The 27016-nt window shown below is 43.6% G+C and overlaps 1 long non-coding RNA gene across 1 annotated transcript; it reads left to right on the forward strand.

The window, feature by feature from the left end:
- The first annotated feature begins 7056 nt into the window (after window positions 1-7056).
- Window positions 7057-25864, forward strand: LOC310692996. The gene is made up of 3 exons (XR_014518940.1): window positions 7057-7243; window positions 16206-16385; window positions 24751-25864. It is a non-coding gene; the product is annotated as an uncharacterized lncRNA (long non-coding RNA).
- Window positions 25865-27016: the final 1152 nt, after the last annotated feature.

Here is a 27016-nt window from a genome sequence, read left to right on the forward strand (position 1 = left end):
CTGCAAATGGAGCGAAAGAAGCCACACAGGTGTCTTCAAGGTTTTTTATTATAAGGGAACCTCAGGCTGATCTCTGAGTCGTATGCTGCCTTTCCTTCTTGCAGAAGATACTGCTGTAAGACATGTCTCTCAAGCACAAATCTGCCTCTTGCGGCTTATCCTTCAAAATTTGCACTTCTCCAACTTCTGTGCTGCAGTTATCCAACAGCCAGTGTGGTGTAGTGGTTAGAGCATTGGACAAAAACCAAGGAGACCAGAGTTCAAAACGCCACTAAGCCATGTAACTCACTGGATGACCACGAGCAGGCAATCACTCTCTCTTTTTTGTAATATTTTTATTCATTTTGCAATACAAAATTATAAAAACACATACCAAAATTTATCACAAATACAATCTTTTAGACTTAGCTCAGCCCTCCTGTGAATCCTTCGATTTTTTTCTTTCTTACGCATTTCCTAATTTAATATTGCCTTTTGGTGACCTTCCCCCTCTTTGTTCCCTTTTTTACAATATTTCACATATTTTCACAGAGCTTCTTGCAAACCCACAAACGTTATTTGTTCATTGCAAACTTTTCAAATAATCTACAAATTTACTCCAGTCCTCGGTGAATCTATGGTCCTGCAGATTTCGGATCTTTCCTGTTAATTTATCAAGTTCCGCATAGTCCATTAACTTCATTCTCCATTCTTCCATGTCGGTAATTCTTCTTGTTTCCATTTTTGAGCCAGTAGTATCCTTGCTGCTGTTACTGCATATAGAAAAAGCTTACAATCTTTTCTATTTATTTCATTTGCTACCATTCCTAACAAAAATGCCTCTGGTTCCTTAACAAATGTATATTTCAACATTTTCTTCAATTCATTATATATCATTTCCCAGAAGCCTTTTACCTTTTTACATTCCCACCACATATGATAGAATGTTCCTTCTTTTTCTTTACATTTCCAACATTTATTACACACTTTATACATTCTTGCTAACTTTACTGCAGTAATATACCATCTATATACCATTTTCATAACATTTTCTTTTATTGCAGTACAGGCCGTAAATTTTAGCCTTTCATTCCATAGTTTTGTCCATTCACTTAATTGTATGTTATATCCAAAGTCTTTGGCCCAATGAATCATAACCAACTTTATTTCTTCGTCCTTAGTGTACCATTCACTCTCAGCCCAGCCTACCTTACAGGGCAGTTGTGGGAATAAAACAAGGAGGAGGAGAACTATGTATGCCACCTTTGGCTCTTTGCAGGAAAGTTGGGACATAAAATTTTAAAATGAAAACAACTGCAGCCCCCAAAGTGCATATTAGTGAAACAGGCCACACACAAAAAGCGTTTTATTAGGGAAATGGCTTGCAAAAATGAGCAAATATTGTTTTGGTGCATAGAAAAATCCTGTTCCTTCTATGAGTGGGTGGGGTGGTATTTGCCATCCTGAGATGGGAGCACCCTGCTCCCCAAGTTTTTCCCCAAGCTCATAGCTAGATTTCAGGTCTTTTTTCTCTCGCTCTTCAAGAATTGCAGTTTCTATTGACGTTCTAAGGCATGAGAACCACCTTCTGTTTCCACCGATATTAAAACAGCCAAGCATATTGCTCTGCCTCTCATAATCCAAAACAAACGTTGGAGGGTTTTGGTTTGTATTCATACATTTTTTGTATATGTATTAATGTATATTTGCCTCCAAGCAGGACTTCACTGGGAACAGGAAGCATTTGGAGAGATTTGACTAATTTATTGGAATATATAGAGCAGAAATATCTGGCAGCTGGAGTCTTAATTATGGGAGACTTCAGTGCAGGAGTTGGATCATCAGATGGGAATTCCCTAGGAGAAAATCTTCCCATTTGGGCATGTCTCTAGAGATAATCATTTTAATAAGCAAGGACAAAAACTATTAGAATTTATGGGTAACCATCACTTTTTTATGGGCAGGGAACCTGTGGGCTCCCAGATGTTGTTGGGCTCCAATTTCCATCAGCTTCAGCCAGCATTGCCAAGGGTCATAGATTATACGATCTGTACTCCAGCAAGGGACGTGGGTGGCGCTGTGGGTTAAACCACAGAGCCTAGGACTTGCTGATCAGAAGGTCAGTGGTTCGAATCCCCGTGATGGGGTGAGCTCCCGTTGTTCGGTCCTTGCTCCTGCCAACCTAGCAGCTCAGAAGCACATCAAAGTGCAAGTAGATAAATAGGTATCGCTCTGGTGGGAAGGTAAACGGCATTTCCATGCGCTGCTCTGGTTTGCCAGAAGCGGCTTAGTCATGCTGGCCACATGACCCAGAAGCTGTACGCCGGCTCCCTCGGCCAATAAAGTGAGACGAGCGCCGCAACCCCAGAGTCGGCGACGACTGGACCTAACAGTCAGGGTTCCCTTTACCTTTTTACTAGTCCAGCAATATTTGCAGTGTCCTACATTGTCAACCCCTATCATCAAGCCATCTCCAAAGCCTTCCTCTCCCCTCTCTTTCAGTCTTTTGTTTTCCTCCCAGTGACCTTCATTTTTCCCCCAACTCTTTGGTTTGCTAAGGCTGCTGCATCTCCTGTAAGGATGAGAGACTCACTCTATATCTAGTCTGTGTCTTTGTTGCAGACATCCACCCATAAAACCATTCCATTTCTGCATTAATCTGTGCCTTAAACTTTCTGCAGAATCACATTTAAGTACATATTTTATTATTGTTTCTCAAAATATGACATAATGTATTTTGTTGCATTTTTAAAATCAAGAATGGTACAAAAAGTGAGCAATAATTTCATCAGTCTAGGAGCTATGGATTGGGTCATTTGCTGGTGGTGGTGGTGTTGTAGTTGTCATTGTTGCTAATCTCAGGGTTGTGGGTTTGAGCCCCACTATGGGTGAAAGATTCCTGCACTGCAGGGGGTTGGACTAGATGATCCTCACAGTCCCTTCCAACTCTACAATTCTGTAATCTATGATTTATGATCATTTTTCCCAGAATGGGACTCAAGGGAGCTGACACTTAAATACAGAAAGCTAAAAGCATATAAAAAGATAATCATCCAAAGTAATTAAATTGTAATAGAATTAAAACTTGTTATCCAACTTGTTCTCCTGAACTTGTTATCGAATGAAACTGGACAATTCAGGGCAGACAAGACGAATCATAGAATTGTAGAGTTGGTAGGAACTTCATGTGTCGTCTTGTCCAACTTCCTGCAATGCAGGAATCTCAGCTAGATCATACATGACAGATGGACATCCAACCTATGCTTAAAAACTTCCAAGGACAGTAATCCCATGGGCGTTGAACCAGGTTTTGGTACTTTTGGCAGTATGGGCAGGTGCCAAAGTCCTGCTGGAAAATGAAGTCAGCATCCCCACAAAGCTCGTCTGCAGAAGGAAGCATGAAGTGCTCCAAAATCTCCTGGTAGATGGCTACATTGACCCTGGACTTAATGAAGCACAGTGGAACAGCACCAGCTGATGACATGGCTCCCCAAATCTCTTTTCTGATGAGAGCAGCTTTTGCATCTCATTTGGAAACCAAGGACCCAGAGTCTGGAGGAGGAATGGGGAGGCACACAATGCCAGATGCTTGAAGTCCAGTGTGAAGTTTCCACAGTCTGTGTTGATTTGGGGAGCCATGTCATCAGTCATCAGATTTTGGAGCACTTCATGCTTCCTTCCGCAGACGAGCTTTATGGGGATGCTGATTTCATTTTCCAGCAGGACTTTGGCACCTGCACACACTGCCAAAAAAACCAAAACCTGGTTCATTGCCCATTGGATTACTGTGCTTGATTGGCCAGCAAACTCACCTGACCTCAACCCCATAGAGAATCTATGGGGCATTGCCAAGAGAAAGATGAGAGTCATGAGACCAAGCAATGCAGAAGAGCTGGAGGCTGCTATTGAAGCACCCTGGTCTTCCATAACCCCTCAGCAGTGCCACAGGCTGATAGCATCCATGCCACGCCGCATTGAGGCAGTAATTGATGCAAAAGGGGCCGAAACCAAGTACTGAGTACGTATGCATGCTTCTACTTCTCAGCGGTCCAATATTGCTCTATTTGCAATCCTTGTTTTGCTGATTTCATTTAATATTCTAATTTTCTGAGATGGTTAATTTGGGGTTTTCATCAGCTGTACGCCATGATCATCACAATTATAACAAATAAAGGCTTGACATATCTCGCTTTGCATGTCATGAGTCTATCTCATATATTAGTTTCACCTTTTAAGTTGAATTACTGAAATACTGATATTCTAATTTTCCGAGTTTCACCTCTATATGCTACTTCCAGGATAAGATGCAGCAGGACTCCCAGTACCAGGCAGGCAGCACCATGGCATTGATGTTCTGTTTGTCGGATTCCCATAGGCATCTGGTCATCCACTGTGGCTAAACAGAATGCTGTAGTACATGCAGCAGGTCTTTGCCCTGGACCAGCAGGTTTCTGCTGAAGACCTTCTGTTTGTAAACAGTTATGTGTAGAAAGGCATGTGATTTAGGCTCATATTCCGCCTTCTGCATCCATGAAGCCTTCTGTGGGACCAATTATCCTGCACTACCGGAGATCATGATCCCAAACATTGTAGCTTGTACAGCAATTTTGTTTTTGTCTCAGTCAAATGGCGGACCTTCACCTTTCACAATATGGGGAAATTGACCTGTTTCTTCAGCCACGAGCGATGTTCCCCTTCAGCAACTCACATCCACATCTGAAAAAATCCCCGCAGGGCGTTTGCTTCAGATTATGCATGCCTTCCCAACTGTTTGATCCCTTGCCTCTCTCTCTCCACCTGTGCCACCTGCCATCTTGAGATCTGGCAATGGTTCCTTGCTGTTATTCTGATAGTTTGGCAGATGAACTCCATTCAGCTGTAAATATGCAGTTGTGCTGCCAAGCAGTGAATGATTGGTCTCAAGCAAAGGGGACTCTCTTTTTTCACTCTAAGGTTCTGGCATGTCATTCTGTGGTTAATCACTTTTAGTGAGTGTCAGTCAAGCCTACTCAATGTGACTCTAATGGATGTTCCCAATCCATAACAGAGAGCTGTTAGATGCCAGATGCCAATCTGTTTTGTCACTGATGTGCCTAAGATTCTCGCAAATCAACGACTACAATGAATCAACCGTGGTTTGTATTTTCTTATTTTAAAAAAAAAAAGAGGGGAGGGGGGATCCACAAAATGAGCAAAAATCCAAATGTTAATGGTGCAGAGCTTTCGAAGCAAATTGATATTTTCCCTCCATGCATGTGGGAGAATGTCAGTAATTTATAGCATAAGTCTTACAGCAACAGAAAGGCTAACAAATTTATCATAGAGCGAGCGCTCATGAACTACAGCCACTTCATCAGATGCCTGAAGAACAGATAATGCTTTATGCATATGACAAAGTGGACTGTTGTCTGTGAAAGCTTAGGACAGAGGTCATCCACCTGGCACCTGCAAGCAACATGGTACCCACAAAAGCTTCCACTGGTGCCCTGGACTCTGAGATGGTTTTTTTTTTTTAAAGGAAGTCTCCAGCCTTCCTAGAAAGAAGATTATGGGGCAAAATGTTCAGGTATCTTTGTGTGAAATGAGATTGTGCGTGGTGTAGCTACCTTGTACATTATTCCCTATTACTAGACAACAACAACTCTCTCTCTCTCTCTCTCTCTCTCTCTCTCTCTCTCTCTCTCTGTGTGTGTGTGTGTGTGTGTGTAAGATCAATATTGTGTGATCTCCACAGTCAGGACCAAATTCAAATTCCCATGTTAAGCTTTAGGTTCCAGGGGTTGCTATCTCTCTAATTTTGTGTTAAGCCAAACCCCCTCCCCATAGTAGCTATTTTGTGATTGATGCCCCCAGTACCCTCTCAAAATTCAAAATGTGTCCACTGATTTACAAGTGTAAAGTCATGTATGTTGGGACATAACATCTGAATTTCACATATACGCTTATGGGTTCTGAACTGAAGCAGAATGACCAGGAATGAGGAGGAGCTCAATGTGGCATATATGATTCTGTCCCTCGTCCCATTTTATCCTCACAACAACCCTCTGAGGTAGGTTAAACTGAGAGCTGCTGACTGGCCCACAGCCACCCAGTGAGCTTCATGGCTGGGTGGGGATTCGAACCCCAGTCTCCTAGGTCCTAGTCCAGCACTCTAACCACTAAAGGTGAAAGGTAAAGGACCCTGGACAGTTAAGTCCAGTCAAAGGCGACTATGGGGTGCAGCGCTCATCTTGCTTCAGGCCGATGGAGACAGCTTTCTGGGTCATGTGGCCTGCATGACTAAACTGCGTCTGGCACAACAGAACACTGTGACCGAAACCAGAGCGCACGGAAATGCCATTTACCTTCCTGCCACAGTGGTACCTATTTATCTACTTGCACTGGTGCGGTGCGTTTTCGAACTGCTAGGTTGGCAGAAGCTGGGACAGAGCAACAGGAACTCACCCCATTGTGTGGATTCGAACCACTGACCTTCTGATCAGCAAGCCCAAGAGGCTCAGTGGTTTAGACCACAGCGCCACCCACTCCCTGAGTCTAACCACCACACCACACTGGCTCACAAGTAGAGAGGGAACTCCTGGGACTCAAAGCCCACACTGCAAGCACCACAGAGTGCTTCTTTACTAACTTAGCAGACAGTGAGATGAAGAACATAGTTTTTTGGTGGAAGAAGCAGTGCAGTGGAACAGAAACAGTGCTGCGTGTGAGCTAGGCAGAGCAGAAGGGAAAACTAAGCTCTTTTACATTCCTAGTTATGTCACAGTAGGCTGCCTCTCTTGATCTGCAAAGAGTGAGTGAATCATTCTGCCCCTAGGCAGGGGAGTTGGCTGCTGTCCTGACCTTCTTTTCATCCTTCTTATGATGTGACCATTGCCAATCAGAATTTTTAAAAAAATTAAAATGTCATATTGCTAGCATCATCTTTTCACAGTAGATTTGCCTGGCAAAGGATCTTTGTCCCCCGCCCCCCAGTAATACATCAAAGCCTACCCAGATGGCTTCCCAAATTCCTAGAGCCCTGTTTAAAATATCTGAACCCACAGCGTGTCCTTCACACATTGGCTTCAGATAACAAGATCCTCAGCGTGGAAAGGACTGGTGCGTCCAAAGCTTTTAATCATTGGCATCTCAGCACTGTGCTCAAAGTTCTTAAATAAGCTGAGCTGACAAAGTCCACTGGCTACCAAATTTCCTGCCTCTGTTAAATAAAGCTTATTGCCGAGAGAGAGAGAGGATGAAGATGAAGATAAGGTTGCTCCGCATGGTAAGGACTTGTTTACTTGTTACATTTCTCCCTGAGGAATTGTTCCCTTGCTGAACACGTCCCTGTGGATTCTGCACCCCCCCCCCCTCCTAGAGTTGGACAGATGTTACTTTTCTCGATTTTATATTGCTCTGGCAATCTCATCCTTCAGTTTGAGACATGGCTCAGTTTCAGAGCCTGTTTCCAATGCCCTAGCTTGGCCCTGACGAGGCTATAGCTCAGTGGTAGAGCATCTGCTTTGCATCCAGAAGATTCCAGGTTCAATCCCTGCTATCTCCAGGTCAGGCCATGAGAAAATCCCACCTGAAACCCTGAAGAGCCATTACTAGTCAGTGCAGAATACTGGATGGTCCAACACTCTTAACTCGGTATAAGGCAGCTTCCTATATTCCTATATCAACCTTGTTAACAAGGATCAGTTTGAGGATGGGCTATAGCTCAGTGGCAGACCATGTGTCTTGCTTGTAGAAGGTCGCAGGTTCAATACTAGCAACTCCAAGTAGGGTAGAGAAAGACTAACATCTTGTCAACACAGTAATGAGTTCTGCACTCCCTGAACTCCCCATTGCTCATTGTGGAAGGTTCTTAAGAAAATAAAATGAGCTCTGCTGGATCAGCCCAATGGCCCATCTAGTCCAAAATCCTGTTCTTACCGCGGCCAAACAGATGCCCATGGGAATCCCCAAAGCTCCTCTTCTATTTTTATGTTCTTATTTATCTAGGTAGTGGTGTTCATATTGCACTAGATGAGTTTCAAGTACTCTATCTGAAAGTGTTCATTGAACCATCTTGATCCTAGGAGGTCCAGGTTGCCTCCATGGGACAGGTGCATTCAACCAGCTTAGGCTGCTGCTCCAGCCTGGATAGAGATAACCTGGCCTTGGCGACCTATTTCCTGGTAAACTTCAAATTTGACTGCTGCAATATATGGGCCCGTCTTTGAAGCTGTTTCAGAAACTGCGATTGGGACTAGGTGTTACAGTCACATAAGGCCAGTGCTTTGCCAACTGCAGTGTTTTCCAGTTCATTCGCCCCCACAAGCAGAAAAAAGATGCAAGACAACATATTCAATGGTAAAAAAAGGTTCTATTTATTAAATTTTAACTGATGAGAGGATCTGTCAATTAGCCAAATACCTAAGTGCAATTGGGGAAAATCAATGATTACATACGAAGGAACCATCCTTCACCCCCACTGGACATGTAAGACAGCGAGTTAATTGCTCCCCAGTGAAGCACTGGGAGAAGGTCTCCTTGTTCTGGGAGAATCAGCTAAGTGATGCCCAAGATGCCAGATTCCGCTGTCTAGCATTCACCATGGTGCACAGGCCAGGCTCTACGGGCACCCCAAGAGTGTGCCCTTATAATGCCTCAGGGTGGCAGTGAATTTAAACCTTTGCCTTTTCTTTTCTTTTCTTTTCTTTTCTTTTCTTTTCTTTTCTTTTCTTTTCTTTTCTTTTCTTTTCTTTTCTTTCCTGGCCTGCACTGAATGCCAAGCAGCCAAATTATGCCAAATCAGCAATTGATGCCGGCTGGAACATGTCCTTGAATTCCGATAGTGTCTCTTACTTGCTGGATGGAGACTAGGGAGGGTCATGTGTGCATAGAAAGGATGCTATTGTACACAGGTGAAAATTATACTCATTGTTCTGCCCATGTTTTCCTCTGACCCTGCCCACTGTGACCATGTGACCTTCAGGCTGAAAAGGATTGCCCACCCCTGCTTTGTAGCATCTGCCTGTTTGTTTGTTTGTTTGTTTGTTTGTTTGTTTGTTTGTTTGTCTGTCTGTCTGTCTGTCTGTCTGTCTGCCTAGCCATCCCATGGTCAGTGTACAGGGAGACAAAAGAATCATCAGAACTTCCAGCCAGGACTCAATTTTGAAGCGGGTGGAAATGAGAAGGTGACTTCCTTTCAGCTTCCTTGCCAGCCTGCAGTAATAAGACAGCTCTTCAGCCTTCTTTAATTATATAACAGTTGGTAAACCTGATAAGATCTTTTCCCCCCCACCCTCCTGTGGGGAAATCCTATAATGTCATTTGCAGTTCTTTCCCTGCCTGTGATCACTTCGTAATAGCTTTAGGCTGAGGTTCAGTAAATCAATATGGCTACACACCAATCTGCACCGGCTCTCAGCGGATCCATACCAACCCTTTTATTTCTTACTCCCATAGTCTTCACAGGACCTTGCCAACTGTCGGTCTCAGAGGAAGGGAGCGAAGGGAGGCTTCCATTTGCCCTGACTGCCCTGGCCATGAAGGAGGGGCAAAATTCCCAGATCAGTCCAGGATTAAAGGTAAAGGGACCCCTGACCATTAGGTCCAGTCGCGGACAACTCTGGGGTTGTGGCGCTCATCTCGCTTTAGTGGCTGAGGGAGTCGGCATACAGCTTCCGGGTCATGTGGCCAGCATGACTAAGCCGCTTCTGGCGAACCAGAGCAGCGCACGGAAACACCGTTTACCTTCCCGCCAGAGTGGTACCTATTTATCTACTTGCACTTTGACGTGCTTTCGAACTGCTAGCTTGACAGGAGCAGGGACCGAGCAACGGGAGCTCACCCCATCACAGGGATTCGAACTGCCGACCTTCTGATTGGCAAGTCCTAGGCTCTGTGGTTTAACCCACAGCGCCACCTACGTCCCTTTAGTTCAGGATTAGGACCCAAAAAAACCCCAAGCTCAGCACACGCCTACTCCCACTTACTAGACTTTGGGAAGGAGGCAGGAAGGCGCTCCTTCAGCGAGGCAGCCTGTGCAGGAGAACCAGTTGCGCTCTCCTAAATCTGTCTGCTCTCTTGTTAAGCAACACGAGACATTAAGAATGTAAGAAGAGTTTGCTGGATCAGACCAATGGCTCATCTAGTCCAGCATCCTGTTTTCACAGTGACCAACCAGGTGCCTGTGGGAAACCAGCAAGCAGGATTCAGGCGCAAGAGCACTCGCCCCTTCTGTGGTTTCCAGTGACTGGTCTTCAGAAGCATTTGTGCTTCCATCTGTGGAGGCAGAGCCATTACGGCTAGCAGTCATCAATAGCCTTATCCTCTGTGAATTTGTCTAATCCTCTTTTCAAGCAATCCAGGTTGGTGGGCCACCACTGTCTCCTGTGGGACTGAGTTCCACAGCTTAATGATGTGCCACATGTATACTTTCTTTTGGCTGTCCAGAATCTTCCGCCTTTCCGTGTCATTGGATCTTCATGGGTGATTGTGTTATGGGGGGGGGAGAGAGAAAAGGTTATTGTCTAGCTTATATTAAAGATTGTTCTGGGTTTGCTGTTGTAACAAGGAGTGGTGAAACCAAAATATATTAACTTGCAACCTTAGACCTGATGTGAACACATAATGGCTTTTTATTACACTTGCTTTGGGAGGCAACACTGTGGGAAGGGTTTTTTTTTTGGGGGGGAGCATTAAAATGCCAGTAGCTCATTATATTTTGCACATGAATAGAGGCTTGTAAAGCCGCTGGTTTGTCTGCTTCCATACATATATTTCTGTTACTGTGGTCTGTCAGAGAACTCCACAAGAAGTAGGGAATCATAAATATTGAAAAGGAGATGTGTATTGACTCTTTCGATTTGCTCAGAGTCATCCCCCTTGTGCTTTTTCTGACCTGGGGGAATTATCAGTGAGATTTCTCTAAATGTCAGCTTCTGTTTCTTGAGCATCTCAAATTAGTAGGCAGGCCTTTGACTGATAATCTCGCAGGTTCAATGGGAAGCAGATTTCCATCCCTGGATTTCTTCTTCCCCTACCCCCCTTGCAGCAGGGATCCACACGCCACCGGGTCTTGCGAATAAATTTGCCAAGGATTCCATGCACGTTCAGCCTTCAGACCAGTGTCAACGTGGGTGGCATTCGCATCGAACGCAGGGTGAATGTTGGCTGAGATTCAACGGCTGTTTCAAGGCTCGGCTGAAAGAATGCCCTGAGATATTATGCCAAATATCTGAGTGATGTGCCCTGGCTGTCCTACTGAGCCCCACTGCAAAGGATACGTTGGAACTGGAGAACCTGCCAATATTCAAAAGCAGTAGTAGGGCAAATGCTTTTATAAGACTGGCTCAAATTGTACAGAAATAAGTAGAGAGACAGCAACTTTTTGGAGCTCTGTGGAACACTTATTCAGGCTGGACAAAAAGGAAAGGAAAGGAGAAGGAAAAAGAAATGTTGCCAAGCATGGGGATAAACCTACAAAGCCCAAACCTGCAATGGCTATGTTCTACCTCCACTGACAGGGGCATTATGCCTCTAAATATCACCTGCTAGAATTTACAAAAGGGGGAAGTTCTGTTGCACTCATGCCCAGCTTGCAGGCATCCGGCTGGACACTGTGAGAACAGGATGCTCAGCTAATTGGGCCATTGGACCAATCCAGCAGGCAAAAAGAATGATGGAATTTCCCCCCACAAAAAATAATGGAATCTGTTCCAGCAAGAGGCAGTGATAGCCACCAACTTGGAAAATAAGGAAAGCAGGAAGGAAGGGACATGGAAATGAACATTAAATTTCTGCTAGTTTTCCAAAAGTGGCTTTTACATAGTACGAAAGATCACATAAAATGTTTAAATTATCAGGTAAGAGAGCACTGTGAAAAGTGGAATAAAGTGCTGTCTGAGTGCAGCCTTATGCCCATCAATCTCAATGACTCTACTCTAAAATGGGACACTACCTAGAATATTTAAATTTCCCTGTCTTGCACTAAAAGTAGCATTTCTCTCTCAAGCTTCCACCCAAAGAAGGTCAGTGTCAGTGACAAAACCATTCACCTTGTTTGACTGTTTCTGCCCCCCCCACCACCAAAGGAGCTTTCATAGAAACAATGGCATGAACATTATATTCAGCATAGACCCACTGAAATTAATGGACCTGAGTTATTCATGCCTGTTAATTTCACCGTGCCTACTCTGAGTAGAACTAGCACTGGACACAACCCAGTGGGAAAGCTGAGTGCCAATGCGAGGAGAACGTCCATTGCTCCATCACTCTGCTTTGATTTGCTTCCTTAACTTCATTTGATGGCTGCTATTAAGAAGACCCACCCACCCCCACCCTGTTTCCAGAGCTTTCCCTGGTATTTCATTATCTAGCTTGAGCTTGAATTTTTGCATGAAAAGTTTTCACATTAGAGTAGCATTCCCTGACGAAGAGGAAGATCAGAAACAAAAGCAGGTTCCATTTTTGATCCGCCGCGCCTGTGCTTCATCTCTCGCTACCTTTTTTTAAGTCAACTGTAAAAGAATATGACACTTGGGCATGATTAGTTCTTCTCATTCTGTACCTTTCCACTGGAGGGAGGGGGCTGCCAGTTTCATGCTCCTCCCTTGATCTGCCGAGTTCCGAAGCATGAGTCAGAAGTGCTTCATGTCAGAAATTAGGATTCTCTCCAAGAGCCATGAACTGATGAAGTCTTTTGTTGTTTTGAGACAAAATGCACTGAGTTCTTCTCTTTTAGAAGTTAGTCATCCTTTTCTCAAGCCTCTCTCTCTCTCTCTCTCTCTCTCACACACACACACACACACACATCAAAACTGAAACAATATTTGCTAGTTGGCCTGAGTAATTATTATGCTTTGAGATTCTAGTGCCTTAAATTAAAACTTCTCTTCGTTTCATCTTCTGCCTACTGTAGGCACTTGAACCTCAAGTGCTGGAGGTCGTGTTCACTGGTACTTGGGACAAAGGCCCTTCAAAATTCTCAATCCTGGGCTGTGTCATTTTCATTTTACTTAACGGAGGGATATGTGAACTAGAATCTATCCTGTGTTCTCAGTAATTATATGCTAAAGGTGTATAATGTGCTTTGGGGGTATATTTTAGACTTCAACGTTGTTAATAAAAAGTTTTAAAGCGTTAAAAAAGAACATTCTCCATGCTGTTTGTGGAAAGAAAAATTTATTTTTTGGGGGGCGGGGGAATTTATCTAATTTCTGTGGGGGAGGAAAGACCAGGATAGGCACAGGCCAAGGACTCCAGGGGCTTGGAAAGACCCCTCCTTGATGCATCACAGGTGCATATCTAGTCACCACCATCTCTGTGCCACTTGGAAGACTAGCAAAAGTCAGCTTCCATTCATGGTGGCTACCCGCATTGCATTTTGAGTAAATGGCAGGCAGCCACCATGCATGGGAGCTGATTTAGCTCCCATTCAAAAGCATCATCACCAGTCCACCACTGCAGGGTGTCTCCAGACGTTCAGTACAGGGTGGCTGATTGCTACTGCTGCCCAAGCAGTTGTGGTGGCCAAGGAAGTTGGTGGTGGCCACCTACACAAGCAAAGCTAGATCCTCAGTTGGAATGTTTATGTGTTGGGAATGGGGGCCCACCACTGACACCAGCCCTGGGAAGAGATATTCCCTAATAGTTTCTTGAGGGCAAGAGTTATCATTAGCCATTGCACTAGCATGGCTTCCATTTTTTTCACTAAGGTCCCCATCAGCACTACTGCTAGTGAAAGCAGTAGCAGCCTGGCCGCCATTTTGTAATCCCCCACAGTGCCCCAGGTTTAGTGCCATCCCAGGGTTTCCATACTCCTCTTGGCTAGGGCTTCAAACTTAAAGGTCTCTGGTCCAGTCCTAGCCAATAGAAAAACAATGTCCACAGGATTCTACATCTTGTCCTCAAGTGTAGCTAGAGTTTCTGCCCAAATAATGCCTCCCGCAGTTCCCAGAGAATTAATTTAGAACAACGTACAAGATAAAAACATGCATTTATGCATCCCCTGTTATTATTCCGAGCCCTTTAATATTACTTGGGGGTAAAGCCTTAATTGCTTTTCTTGTTATCCATTATCTGAGGACATTTCTGAGACATCCCGTAATGAAAAGACTATTCAGATCACATCACAAGCACCACAGCAGCCTTGGTTATTGAATAAGATTCTTTTTTTTCCCCTCTTGGTAAAGGAAAGGGCATTTAAAATCAAAGAGGAAAAGCCAGTAAACTGATTATTAAACATAAGAAGGCATTGCATTACAGAGCATCACAGATGCACTTGGAGATACATCATTGCAAACTTCAAAAAACCATTAGCTGTACCCCATCATGGGTTTTGTGTCTATAAAAAAAAATGTTATAAAGAAAACAATAACAATACAAAAATAACAAGCCTCTGCACCTCCCACTTCCCTTCTTCTTCCAACAGCAGTTGTATTACAAAAACACAAAATTTGTGAGCATCACTGGTTGGATCCCATAATCAGGTAAGGTAGGGAGCTTGAGTTTCAAACAACAAGGGATGATAGCCCTGAATTGTCCACTCTGGTGGACAGCAGCTCACCCTACCCTGCCTCATCTCCTAAAATGGTAAACTGAGATATTAGGGACTGAATCTGTGAGATGCTCCCAGGGTCTAGTTGTGACAAGAACACCTGGCCAGAGACTAGAGTCACCAGCTAAGGAGCTAGACTTCTTGACTCTGAACTTGATGCTGGTGATCCAGGGACTATTGAACTGAGGATTGGCAGGCAGGAGCCTCCCAAGCCAGATCCCACAACACCAGGCCTGAAGAACTGGAGCCAGGACCTCCGTGGACACCTTTCCCTGGGTCTGGGTTACTAATTGCAAGTCCAAAAGAAAAGGAAGTGTACCAAGTCAGACAGCAGGAGAAGTGCCCAGCTTTAGGCCAGAGGGCTTACCTTTTAAGAGGCTATGGTTCTCCAGAAGGGGGGCACCATTTAGGAGAAGGGGCCTGGAGGCTAAGGCTTTAAAGTTCTCTGTTCACATCCAATCCTTCTTGGGGCAACTTGTGCACTTGGAGCTCTCCATGGTGTTGAAACAGCCTTTTGCTGTAGGCTCCTCCATGGAAGTGGAGCAGGATAATTTGTGACCTTCTGTGTGCAAAGTACAGTCATTCCTCGGGATACAGACACTTCAGGTTATGCGTTTTTGGGTTCCACACTGCGCCAAACCCGGAAGTACCAGAACAGGTTGTTTCCAGGTTTTGGCGCTTGCGCATGCGCAGAACCGCTAAATTGCACTTTGTGCATGTGCAGAAGTGCCAAATTGCGACCCGCGCATGCGCAGATGCGGCGGTGAGGATTGCGAATGCTGCGAGTTGCGATCGGATCACGTTCGCAACCCGAGCGTCCACTGTATATGTTTTGCCATTGCATTCTGGTCTCACCTAACATTTTATTCTATAAACGTACAGAAACTTCTTTTGTACAAAATGTTGCAAACTGTACGTTTGGAAAAATAAAAGTGTAAACATCATGCAATAATTCAGGAACACAGGGAGCTACTTTACACAGAGTCGAACCCTTAGTTGATCTAGTTCCATACTGTCTACACTGACTGGCTAGTCTTTCCAAGGCTTCTGTTTGGGGGTATTCCAACTCCTACCAGGAGATGCCAAGGAATGGACCTAGGACCTTCTATCTGCATAGTAGATGCACTGCCCCTGAGCTACGGCCCTTCCCCTTAATTTACATGCCTTTTAAGTGAATTAAATTGCACACATGGATAATTGCTTCCTTCTGGGTGAATTCACATGAGCACAACTGTGAGAATGCCAGGTGGGAATCTAAAGGAAAGGAAGACTGCATTCACTTTCACCGTGTTACTTTCAGCCTGGAAGGGTTTTCTTTCCCTTTGAAGACTTTGAGGATTTCTTCACCAGGCTTTTTAAAACATGAAAAGGTAACCTATCAAGATGGGATGTATCTCCCAGGGCGAACTGATGCCAAAGTTCTCCATTTTAAATAATATTCTGGACTCCTTTTTCCCTTTCCCTTTCCCCCCCTTTCTTTCACCCTTTCTTTCTTTTTTCTTTTTCTTTTTTACAATAGCCATTATCTCACGCTTCATTCAGAATCACTATAATTTGAGTGTGGAAGGAGCAGCATGGGCATGTCACTCTAATGAAAGTCTTTGTATGAGATCTGGGTAAGTGGTGTCAAGTGTACAGCTTGCCTCAATTCCAACATACAAGAAGACTTCTGTTGCATTCTCGTTTCTCAAAGCAGACCAGCTACAAGAAATGCTGAAATCAGGCCTCCTATCACCATTCACCAGCCCTCAGGCAGCTCCTGTGATCCCAGCAGGTTGGCAGGGTCTACTGCAGATGCCTATCTGAGACCATCTTATATACAGGGGGTGTCACTGCCCGGAGTTGCCAATGTGGCTGAAATAAGCCCCACCTCAAGGTATGTTGCACTCAGGTCCTTGTTAAAGGCTTCCCATAGGTATCTGGCTGCCCACTTTGAGAACAGGACGCTGGACTAGATGGGCCAGCGAAGCTCTTCTGATGTCCTTAAGAATCTTCTACAAGGAGTAATGGGGAACTCAGGGTAGTGCTCATTACTGTGAGGATAGGATTGGATGTTACAGTTTGCTGGAGAGTCTCTCTTGTGATTCACAACATGCAGGAGTGTATGAGATTTGTGGTGGTGGGCATCAGCTTTGTTGTTGTTTAGTTGTTTAGTCGTGTCCGACTCTTCATGACCACATGGACCAGAGCACGCCAGGCACTCCTGTCTTCCACTGCCTCCTGCAGTTTGGTCAAACTCATGCTGGTAGCTGCAAGAACACTATCCAATCATCTTTCCATCTTTCCAGGGAGTCTTCTCTTCTCGTGAGGTGGCCAAAGTATTGGAGCCTCAGCTTCAATCTGTCCTTCCAGTGAGCACTCAGGGCTGATTTCCTTCAGAATGGATAGGTTTGATCTTCTTGCAGTCCATGGGACTCTCAAGAGTCTCTTCCAGCACCATAATTCAAAAGCATCAATTCTTCGGCGATCAGCTTTCTTTATGGTCCAGCTCTCACTTCCATACATCACTACTGGGAAAATCTGCTTAGGCACTGTAAAAATGGGATTGTGGACTTAGATGGGCCACTGGCCTGATCCTGCAAGTTCTTCTTATGTTCTTCTTTTTTAAAAAAAACAACAATGATATTTATTGAGATTTTACAGACAATAAAAAGTTACAAGATTAAAAATAAAAAATAAAAAGAATGACAATAATAAAAGAAAAAAGATACAAAAATACAAAAACAAAACACATAAAAAGTAAGAAAAAGTTAAAAACAAATCAATATTTTCATGTCTTATATTTCATTTACTTGTTTCCTGACCTCCTCACACACCCCTTTTTTGTATTCCAATTCACATAATTAATTCAGCAAATCCTTACCCTCTATCATTTATCTTTACTCAATATCTTAACCTATTATGACTATATATTTTAAACCATTGTCAATCCGTATTCACATATTTTTGTTAGTCTTTTTACCAATACCGCTTATTTTCAATCCAACATCCCTTTAACATTCATTGATTTTACAGTATTTCTGCAAGTAGTCTTTAAATTTCTTCCAGTCTTCTTCCACCACCTCTTCTCCCTGATCTCGGATTCTGCCAGTCATTTCTGCCAGTTCCATGTAGTCCATGACCTTCATCTGCCATTCTTCCAGTGTGGGTAAATCTTGTGTCTTCCAATACTTTGCAATCAATACTCTTGCTGCTGTTGTTGCATACATAAAAAAAGTTCTGTCCTTCTTTGGCACCAATTGGCCGACTATGCCCAAGAGGAAGGCCTCTGGTTTCTTCAGGAAGGTATATTTAAATACCTTTTTCATTTCATTATAGATCATCTCCCAGAAAGCCTTAATCTTTGGGCACGTCCACCAAAGGTGAAAGAATGTACCTTCAGTTCTTCTTATGTTCTTCTAGCAGCTTCCTCTTGGGACCCAAAAATAAACAAATATGTTTGGCAGTCCTTTTGCCCCAAACTCCTTGCTAGATTAAAACTACAGAAGTTCCTATGACAAATTAATTAATTTTTTTTTAAAGACCGTGGAAGGCTCCCACTTGCCACTTCCCCCTGCCTTTGATTAAACTTCATCAGGATCTAAGAGACTGTTTTTAACTGTCCTGAGCCAGGGACGCAGTCATGGGAATGGGCCAGTTTCAAACTGGTAGTTCTCAAACAAAAAAGATTTCCTTTTAACATTTAGGTGTGTTGCGTGTGTTTTAAAAAAGGAAGTAAGAAAGAAAAGTTCCTTTTGCTTCATTGCACCTTCTGGAAAGAAATTCAATCAGCCTGGAGTAGATCTATATTGCTGGCAATTGCACCAGCTGATTAATACCTGCAGGAGCAATCACTTACAGTACATCATCTGGAGACTGACAAACAATTTATTATCAAGGGCTTAATTGCTTGTAATATGATAGATCCTTGTAACGAGGCAAGCCAATTTAGAAATGTAACAGTATGGGGGGAGGGCAGGAGGGTTACATTATGGGGATGAATGACCACTGAGGTTATCTTTAGAAGAAGAAAAATGAGCAGAATGGATGTTCATCCCAACTGCATTACCAGTCCAGTAGCAGAGTGTTTCGTTGCCCTTATCTCATTCATAAAACAAAACAAAACATGGGTATCAGAGAGCCCAATATTACCCTACTCAGCCATGTAGCTTACTAGTGACTATGGGTTAGTCACCTTCTCTGAGCCTAAGCTACCTCAAAATGTTGCTGTGAGGACAACGTAAAGTAGGGGAGAAACACGTACGCCATTTTGAGCTCCTTGAGAAAAGGCGAGATATAAATGTAAACAACGTGGACATTGTAGAAACTGTTTCCAGTGTGCCTTAATTTATATTGTCCTGTGAACCACCCTGAGACCTCCAGGTATAGAGCAGTATATAAATTCAATACATTATAATAATATTGCTGGAAGATTTACCATGAAATGGATCCTAATGTTGATCTTTCAAGGAAGATTCTTCTACTACAGATCCAGCACACAATCCACAAAACTGCTCAAGCTATGACTAAGTTGGTGGGAATTTTGTCCAGGTTGTTTTGCTCCTGAGGCACTCAGGAGACCAGAAACATGATAATGGTTTGCCTGTTAGGTTTTTTTTACAGTTAGAACAAGCCCTTTAAAATACAAACACCTATAATAGAAATATACAGAGCTACATGGGGGGGGGTGAGGTTATGTGCGTGCTTGTCTGTATGATAACATGAATATTTATATTGTCCTACATAAGTGACTTGGTTCCACGCAGACTTGACAGCTGCCAGTAACTTAGGTACACTCAGAAGTTGAACTGGGAAAAACATCACATTGTAATCTCCTTTGTGTAACAAGCTCTAATGAGCAGTAAACATTAACTGTGTTAGAAGCAGGCTAAATCCAAGGGATGAATTTCCTAGGAAGACTTGGCCAGATCAAAGAACACTATTGTTATGCACATTCCTAAGCATCCCCTGCTCTTAGCTTGAGTCCTTATAACAAGGCAGGCCAGGCTTCTGAAGCCTGCATTGCGATGTGCTGCCCTGACACAAAACATCCAGTCAGGCACAAGATGGGTGTCGACAGGGGCTGGCTGAGGTGTATATAAATCAGACCTTTTTCGCTTAGAGCAGGGAACACTCAAGAACATACGTAACAACCATCACTGTGCAGGATCTCCATGAGGCACTTCCCAACGCCAGACACTTCAGAACAACCTGGAGCAACCTTCCAGGTGTTGCTGAACACCAACAACCCACAGCCCTAGCAAGCAAGGCCAATGGCCAGCATAATGGGAGTTGTGTGTCGAGACCCCGACACCACTCCCTCATTGATGAATAAGACACAAGGAGAAGGATATTAGATTAATGTTATTGGGCAAATTTAGGCCACAACTTTTTTGGTTACAGAATGTGAGCGGTATTGGCTTAGGCATTGGAATTGACCCGACTATATCTGACTCCTGCGTGTTATGCAGGGAGTCCAGTAAGGGTGAACCACTGGTAGGGGGATCCCAATTGATGTAAACCAACTCGAGCTCCCCCAGGGTTCCTGGCGGGGTTGTGGCATGGCGCTAGCCCTGCCCCGGGCTTCGGACAAGATCCACACCTCCGGATTTCTTTAACGGAATACCCTTAAGCTTGGAGGGGCAGGTGATGGCCACACCTCCCCCAACATAAGATCAACCAATGCCTAACCACCAAACCTTACAAAGTTGTGACGATTGCTACGAGGTATGCCAAATGGCCTGTGCCAATTTGCCAAGTGGGAAAATTCCTACCAGGTCCCTCAATGGCGACCAACCAAGGTCCATAGCAAGGCCAATGTCAAAACCTGAAAATGAGGGAGGGAGATTGAGGAAGCAAGACAAGCGTAAGCTCTCTGACTTGCGCCTCAGTTGAAATGGGGCCCAGGCACACCTCCCCAGCCAGTGGATTGGCTGGCTGGACAATGACATGGCCGGGAACCTCCGGGTGATGTGAGACTTCGTCCCCTGCCCCCGGAGGGGAGTGGGTGGCCATGTGGTCCACCACAACTCCTCCCCACTGGGAAGTGGAGCGGATTTGCTAAGTCTAGCCACCTGGCACCTGCAATGCTGAGTTGGGAGAGGTTAAATTAAGAGGGTCCTCTGGCTGTTGACTAATGGAGACCTGGCAACTCACCACTGATACCAGGGGCTGATCCTTAGCCCTGAAGCTCTGGCGAGAACAAAGTGTGGGTCTTGCCCCTTGTATAGGTGTGTGCAGGTTGTATAGGTCTTGCAGGAAAAGACAGATGTATGCAGATTTAAAAGGTGGCTTGCTAAATGGGGTTCGCCGCAAAGCTCATCTCGGTGGACGATGCCGCTGAATTATTGCCACTTGCCATCTTACACAGAAAAAAAGGAAGAAAAAAGAAAGGTTAACTACCCAGGAATAGGAAATTAATAACTGAAAAGAAAGCCTTTGTGCAATTTAAAAAAAAAAATTCCCATAATTATGTCAGTACTGTGTTTCTAATCATTCCTCATGTTGAGATAAAAGTGTTATCAAAAGGATTGTGTTTGAATGTGAATTATTTTTTTTCCTTTCATATCCTGAGCAGCACTATGAAGACTCTTAAACGTAACAGGAAATGTCAGGTTTACTGGGAAACGCATGGCTTTTTCTACAGAAGTGCCAAGACTTGATGTACCTTTGAAATTATAATTCACAAGAATAGATTGGGCGGGGGGGGGGCGGGGACCAGGAAAGTTTTAAAACAATGGTGTAACAACTTGTTACGTGCAGTTACATAGCTATCTCCGTCAGCTTTTAAATACATATTTTTGCATCATCTATGCTTGTTAACTCCATTTGCTACTGTACTCTTCCCTGATAAGAATGTAAAAAGAGCTTCCTGACTCAAGCCAATAGCTATCTCATCCAGCATTCTGTTCTCCTAGTAGCCTAGGTGCCTAACCCTTTGTACCCTCAATGCAGCTAACAGGGGGAGGGAATTTTCAATCTGCCCATTTATTCCTACTTGCCACTTCTGTTTCACAACAGGATCTCTTAGTCCAGGACTGCTAAGCTTTCTTGGGTACTTGGTTGAAAGCTTTTTGAAAGTCCAAGTGCATGATATCAACTGGGTCATCTCTATCTATATGCCTGTTGACACTCTCAAAAAACTCTAATATGTTAGTGAGACAGGACTCACGCTTGCAGAAACCTTGCTGGTTCTGCCTCAGCACAGATTGTTCTTCAATCATGACTCCCAGCACTCAAAACAAACTACAGTTCCCAAGATTCTTGGCAGGAAGCCATGACTGTTGAAGCGGTATAAGAATGTATTTTTGGGGAGGGAAACGAAGTTGTGTGTTTTTAAAAATACATGACTGTATTTAGGTTTCCTCCTGACAGGATTATTTTTCCTTGGCATTCCTCCAAAGCTTGACTTTCTTCATTGATTTTATTTTTAAGGAAAAAGAAAAGAAAACATGTTCAGTTCCAACACAGTTGAAAAGCTTTAAGGCTGCTTTAAAATTGATCTAATTGTGTTTTCTGTCTTTTAATCATTGTATGTATAAAACAAAAACAAATGAAGGGTGACCTTTGGATAATTGATTTTCGCAATGGAAATTACCCACCAGATATTCTTTGCTGCTGGTGCAAAGATTTAAAACAATAGAATGCCCCACTCTCTTCAAAGGCTTGCGTGTCTAATGTCCACACACCGGGCCCATTCCTTAGCCAATTCCTATTAATAGTCTAAAACTTGCATTACAACTTTAGTGAGTAATGTGTTCTCATGAAGACATGGGTGACTGCCAGGGCATCTACAAGTTTATAGCTCTGTCAGCTGCTTGAGCATAAAATTCACGGCGTGGTAGCAATAGTTTCACAATCACACCAATTTTTAACCTTTGGCCCTGATCACTGTCAGGCAACTGAGAACCCCATATTTCCTGTTTACATGTTGGCAAGTTTCTAGCCCTCACTGCAATGGAACTAAGCTGAGAGAATAAATCCACCATGATCCTCCCTCAGCTGTCACCTACCAGGTTATAGGAGGGAGGATCATGGTGGATTTATTCTGTCTGTTTTCAGCACTCCCACAATACAGAAATGTGGGGAATGTCCCATTCACAAAAATAGAAACTTTTTTCAAAGCCTCCTTGCCATGTGAGGAGGCTGAGGAGAGGCCATTGGCCAAATCTAAAGGACTCATGGGTTATACCTGGCCAGCAATAAGCATAAGCTTAGCCTCTCCCCGGGCTCCATTTTAGGTTAACCACAGTTTGTCAGATCACCCAGACCTTGACAAACTGTGGTTAATTTTAACTATGGAAAGCGGCCAGCATCAAACTGTGATTTAAAAAGTTGACTTGCTTTCATTCATCATAGTCAAGATGGACCACAGTTTAGTGTTTGGGTGACATGTGAAATTGTGATTCATTCAAAAGAGAAGCAGAAGCTTCCATCATCTTCCTCATGGTCATGCCAAAGAAAAAAAGGAAACTCGCACATGCCTGGGGAAAGCTGGGCCCATTTACAGGGGTAGCCAGCAAAATGCGTTCCAGAGGTTGCAGGCTCCAATTCTCACCAGTCCAAGCTAGCAAGGCCAATGGTCAGAGATTATGGGAGTCTGAGTGTACTGACATATGGAGGGCACCATATTTTCTGGTTTAGCATTACACCTCAACACAGCCAATGTGTCCATCTTCTGCAGCAAGTACTTTCCACTAGCTAAACTAGGTAAACGGCATTTCCGTGCGCTCTGGCACTCGTCACGGTCCTCTGTGTGCCAGTAGCGGTTTAGTCATGCTGGCCACATGACCTGGAAAACTGTCTGTGGACAAGCACCGGCTCCCTCAGCCTGAAAGCGAGATGAGCGCCGCAACCCCATAGTCGCCTTTGACTAGACTTAACCGTCCAGTGGTCCTTTACCTTACCTTCCACCAATTTATATCAACACTGAGAAGTGAAATATTCCAATTAAACACCAGAGCTCCTTCAGCAAAATGCATAGATTTTCCCAGAGAGCCATAGGTGGACTCTCAGGGACCTTGTAGAGAGCCCATATATCAGGTCACAGTTCTAGCAACCATCACTTGCATGAACTTATTTAAATAGGAAAGCAATAGTAGATTTCAGTGTTGTCACAAAGTATCTTTAAATACAGTAATTTTGTCAAATTATGAGTAATTTTCAGTTGCAAAGAAAGTCTTCTGCTGTTTAGGAGAAATAGGAAAGGAAAACAAGCTGAGCTATTATTGCACATTTCAGAAATCTAGTCCCACACAGGCACAGAACTCAAGTGTTGTCATTAAGAGTAAATTATTTAATCAAAAATATGTGTGCATGTATATTCACAGCTTTGGATCAGCAGCCTGCTTGTTACTCTGTTTCCCAGTTTATATCAATGCTACTTGATTTTTTGATTTTTTAAAAATCTATTTTTATTAAAATTTGTAAATTGTAACAAGAGAGGGGGAAATTTACATACAGACAAAAGAAAATGACAAAAAGCACTAAAATCGTATGTAATATAAAATCCAGCAGAAGACAAAGCAATTGCAATCATTTTCCATGCAAGAATTTTCCATACAAACTTGCTAAATGAAAACATGAAAGAATGAAGGCATGAAGTGTTAAATTCATTGTTTCCCTTGCTCCCCAGTTCCTTGCAATCCAACAGAAATATAAATGGCATGCCTGCCTAAATATACTTTCGCAATGCCACTTACCCTGGGGGGGGGAGCAGATTTGCCATACCCTCCACCCCTACAGAAAAAGGAGAAATGGTTTAGTCGGGTGGAGCATGCTGTGGCATGTGGGACAGATTTGTCCAATGTGGGAAGTGACAGTTATCAGGCTATTTAAAGGGCTCCCTGCCATACTCTTTCCCCTTCTTCATTAAGCATCCACCCTCCCACCTTTTACACTGTGGACCTTGCTAGTTGTTCTATTGAGGTCTGGGGATGAATTTTGTGGAGAGCCCCTGACTCCTCATTTTTGCCTATTTCACACTGTCTGGTGCTGTTTGCAATAGGTGTTAATTATTTATTTTTTAGATTTAAAATCTAGAGATTTTTAAAAAGCCAGTTAGGGATAGGGAGTGATGGTCCTTCTTGTTATTAAAGAAATATCACTAAATACCCACCCACCAACCCCAAAAAAATCCACAATTATCCATTTTACTTGATTTTTCAGTGGGTATTGATCAGTGAATTAAGCCTACTCCCTGTGTAGGTGCATTTTATTAATTATCTCTTTTAAATCTGGTTTGTTTTTTGTTTTTTTATAAGGAGCCTGCTGAAATACAGGCTGTTTCTAAAGAGGACGGTCTCTATTAAGAATGTCTGTTGAACAAAGAAGGTAGTGATTTTATCTGTCTCCAAGTAATCTCCATGGCTGCTTCAATCTGAGACAATGGAATCATTATGCACTGTTTGGAAGATATGAAGAAACTGAGATCGAGAAACACAGGTTACAAGGACAATGTTCTATTCAGTTCCAGTCACCAATCACCGGCAGACCTTTGAATTCAAAAACAAACATTTGATTCCATACAAGGACGGAAATAATCTCAAAATGACAAGAAAGCCCACTATTGGTACATTTTTCACTGTTAAAGGCTGCAGTCTGAACCCCTGGCCAGCTGCTGTTATACCCAACCTGGCCTCCTGCCAGTTTCAAGGATCATCCGAATGCAGGGTGTCTCTTGCTTTCAGAGACCACCAAGTGAGCCTCTTACTCTCACAAGCATGGATGCTCTTTGTCATCATCAATCCCATCTGTTCGTAAGTTTTATTTCCTCAGTTAGGTACTCCTGGTTGCACTCCCACAGCTTCTCTGTAGAGGAGGTTCCCTGCCTAATAGAATTCCTTCTCAATTCGTTAGTGGGCTGAAGACACTAGAAGCTCAGTGTTATGTACTGAGTTGAATAGGATCCAAAATGCAGCAGTCTGATTGGTCCTAGAACAATGCAGCAGTATGATTGGTCTGCAGGAGCCACCCAATCCAGCTCCAGGTGGAAGTGAATCCACAACCTGATTGGCCTACAGGAGAATCCCGGAATTAGCCAATCACGTGCAGCCCATTGTGTAAATAATGTATATAAAGCAGATATTGTGGGGGAACTTCCATTCTTCCTCACCACTATGAGCTGAATGAAGAGCATGAAATCCACTCTCGACTCCGAGTATATTTCACTCAGCTTCTTGTTTTTGTCAAATGAGACTCACCAACTCAGGAAATGACCAATGGCGCTCCTGCAGACGATCTCAGCAATCAAGCTGGAATATAAGGATCCCCGAGGTACTCAGGACCTAAGTCATTCAAGGTTTTGAAAATTAATGCAGGGACCTTGAACTTGGCTCAGCAGTCAATGGGCAGCCAGGACATGTGTTTTAACAATGGTGCTACATGTGCTTTGTCAGATGCCCCCATCAGCAATCTGGCTGCTGCCTTCTGAACCATCTGAACAAGGTCCAAGGGTAGCCCCACATAGACTGCATTGCAGTCAGTGGCGTAGCGTGGGGGGTGCAGGGGGGGCCGGCCACACCGGGCGCAACATCTGGGGGTTAGGGTTAGGGGCGCAAATCCACGGGTTAGGGGGCGCAAATTACTTGCCTTGCCCCGGGTGCTGACAACCCACGCTACGCCACTGATTGCAGTATACATTTTTGCCAAGCAATTTTCCCTAAGAGAATGCATTTCCTATGTTAATTTTGCCAATGTATGCATTCATATGCACACTTATATGCCTTTTCGTACACATTCTTTGGTTGGAGAAGGACACTGAACCTTTCAGATGAGTGTGAATCTCGAAGGGTGGCTTTGGTTCACACATATTTCAGAAAGTGTAAATTAGGAAAGTTTGCCTTTAAATGTAAACTAAATCGAATTTCTCCCCATCCCTAATTGCCTTTGATCCCGAAAGCAGAATATATCACCATCATGGCTAGCAGTTATAGACAGCCTTACCTTCCATGAATTTGTCTAAGCCCCTTTAAAACCATCCAAGTTGGTGGCCATCATCACATCTTCTGGAAGCAGATGTGATGGTGGCTGTAAAGACATTGAGGGCCTTTTTTTTTGTTCTGTTAATGGCCTATTTTGGGAGAAAGGAGGTTGCACAGCTGACAGAGAAAGAGAAACCAAGGATCTGCCTCAAAGGATAGAACTCCTTTAGTGCAGTGAAGGCCCCCTTTTTAGACACATTAAAGACTTCCATTTTCTTTCTAAAACACGTAGTAAAGTGCTATGATTCCATTGAACAGAATTTTGGCTATCTCTGCAGTGGTTGTTCCACACCTGCCTTTCAAAGCAATTAACATCTGAAACATTGCGCTGTACATCAAATGGGCCCTTTTGCTTAGCAAATCCGGAGTGTTTTGCCTCTTTCCTATTATTATCTCCAGGCAATTCCGGCAGTGCTTCTTATATAATCATACATTAAGTAACCAGAGCTATCTATTAGCTTTCAATCATCACATATGAAGGGATTAAGGGGAGCCCGGTTCCTCCAAATACAAAACAATGGGACAGGAAGCAGAAGATTTAATATTG

Source organism: Podarcis liolepis (assembly GCF_965112155.1).
Source record: "Podarcis liolepis genome assembly, chromosome: 14".
NCBI classification, from domain to species: Eukaryota; Metazoa; Chordata; class Lepidosauria; order Squamata; family Lacertidae; genus Podarcis; species Podarcis liolepis.